The sequence below is a fragment of the Dasypus novemcinctus genome, chromosome 24 (genome assembly GCF_030445035.2).
Source record: "Dasypus novemcinctus isolate mDasNov1 chromosome 24, mDasNov1.1.hap2, whole genome shotgun sequence".
Classification (NCBI taxonomy): Eukaryota; Metazoa; Chordata; class Mammalia; order Cingulata; family Dasypodidae; genus Dasypus; species Dasypus novemcinctus.
Window position 1 is genome coordinate 23,135,922 of NC_080696.1, and position 2,333 is coordinate 23,138,254.

General features: G+C 41.4%; 1 non-coding gene across 1 annotated transcript; it reads right to left on the reverse strand.

Moving 5' to 3' along the window:
- Positions 1-1,425: 1,425 nt before the first annotated feature.
- LOC111759565 (small nucleolar RNA SNORA38) lies at positions 1,426-1,557 on the reverse strand. Its single transcript, XR_002793506.1, has one exon. It is a non-coding gene; the product is annotated as a small nucleolar RNA SNORA38 (small nucleolar RNA).
- Between the last annotated feature and the right edge of the window lie 776 nt (positions 1,558-2,333).

The window sequence follows — 2,333 nt, forward strand, 5'->3', positions numbered from 1 at the left end:
GGGGATTTGCCTTCCTTACCCAACCCTCCTTTTCGGAAATCAAGGCATCTTAGCCATCACCTGAATATCCACATCTAACGATTACTTCATGGAATTGTTTTATTGCTATTGGAGGAGGGGAAAAAGAGGTGGGGGGGGGGGGGAGGAAGGAAGGGAAGAAACAAGAGTAAGGGAGGGAGGAGAGAGGGAAAGCAGGAGTAGGTATCCTTTACAAGAAAATCCTCTCCTTTTCTTCAGGCATGGGGTTTCCAATGTTGAGTGCCCTCCTTTCACCTATCACACCTCCATGACAATCTAATATTGTTTTGTCTATGAAGGATTAGGGAAAAGAAAAGGAATATTTGAGGTGAAATATCTTCCCTGATGCTGCTGGAACTTGTTAGCATATCACTCAGAATCTTTCTGAAGTGAAAAATTACACTTAAAACCAGAAATGGATTTTTCTCTTTTATTACCCCATCACTCTATCTCAGGTGCATGTGGTAGCTCGTTTTTTTCCTCTCTCCCTCTCTCCTTCCCTCTCCCCCTCCCCATCCCCTCCATCTCCCTCTCCCTCTCCCTCTCTCCCTCTCTCCTCTCTCTTTTTCCTTTCTCTCTCATCAGGTCATCTCTCCTGCAACCTTAAATGCTCCTCAGTAAAGATGAAATTTTCGCTGATTGCTTGAAGCTCAAAGAAATTATTCATATGTGAAATAAATCTTGAATATCAATTCTCTTAGAAGAATATTTAGGAGAACTGCTATTATTTTTCTTTCATCTTGAAAAAAAAGCAACACGCAGCGATTTGGGATTTATTTTTCTTGGAATGTTACTACCCTGCTTTCTAACTTACAGAGCTAAGGCTCGAGAAAACATATTTACAGAGCAGGTGTTTTTCAATATTCTAAATCACTCTGGGAGCATTTCATTCTGAGAGACGCAGAGACGTCTTATGTGGATAATTAAAGCTCTTTGGTTTACCTGGACATGTAATTGAGGATGACTCTTCAAACGGTACTCAGAGCAACAACATAAAGAGGCAATGACAAGTTCCAGCTACTTCAGTACTAAAGAGTGAGGGTAGGGTTACAGCTTGAGCTGTATTTCAAATCCCAAGTACCTATGTGAGGACATGACTCAGAGCTGTAAAAATGCTAGGAGACAGACAGCACTTAGCTGGTCAGAGGCACAGACAGCAAAACAATGGAAGGGTCAAAGGGAATTTCTCAGTGATTTCCATTAGAGCATGTGATGAATTATGGCTTCTGGGAAACAGTTGTTAATGTTCATCAAATTCCCTCATGTTTGGATGAAATGATTTATATGTCATTTGAAACAAAAATGAACAGTACAAAAAAAAAAATGAACAGTACTCTGAGCCCCATCCTCTTCTCTAACTTGGATTACCCTAATGTTCTCCCCCCACTTGTTGTTGTTATTTTTTTTCTGTGTGGGAAAGGATGATCTTAAGCCTGCAGGAAGCAAGCAGGTTTCAGACTTCTCCAAGGTCACATCTCTTTGCCTCCAATTCTTATGTGTCCAAAGACAGGAAACCACCGACATGCCTTTCCACTTGGTTTCTAAACCATCAGTCCCGTTCTTTTTGATTCTGTTCTTTAACTTTTATCCTGAGTTGTTGTTTTGTTAAGCCCAAAACAAGGTCTAATCATTTTTCTCCCATTTTAAGCCAGTCAACAGTAACCCAAAGTCATTTCAAGGAAGTGTAAGTACTCAAAGACTTGCACAGACATTCTCACTGTGGTTCCCATCCCTCTCCAGTCTTTTTTCTCTTACTAAGCTGCTCTCTAATCACACTGAATGTCTTTCCATCCTCCAAGCTCCCCAGGCTTGCACTGGACTCATGACTTCTATGCATGCTGTTTCCTTTATCTAAAACCCTTCCCTCCATTCTGCACCTCTTTGGGTCATTGGTTCATCATCTCTCCTCTGGAGCTTAGAGTGAGAGTCACCACCTTCACTGAAAGATCTGATTCTCTTCTTTGATCTCATAACTCCCTGTGACATAAGTTTTATGGCAGTCTTTGCACTTTAGGTTATTGCACACTTAGTTTCTGTCTTGCACACTTGACTACAAGATGCCTGAGCATTGGGACCATGCCTGTCTAGGTTACCATGGTGTCCCAGAACCTGGAACAGTTCTTGGCAAATGGTAGTGATTTGATTTAGATTTGCTGACTGTGTGGATCAACAATGGGACTCTAATAGGGCTTCCACTGCCTCTGACAAGGGGTTCCTATGAGTGAAAGCTTTTCTGTGGTGAGATTCTTTTCTCTCTCTCTCTCTTATTTCAAAAGAGAAAAGAATGTCCTGATTTTTTCACTGATCCTCATATG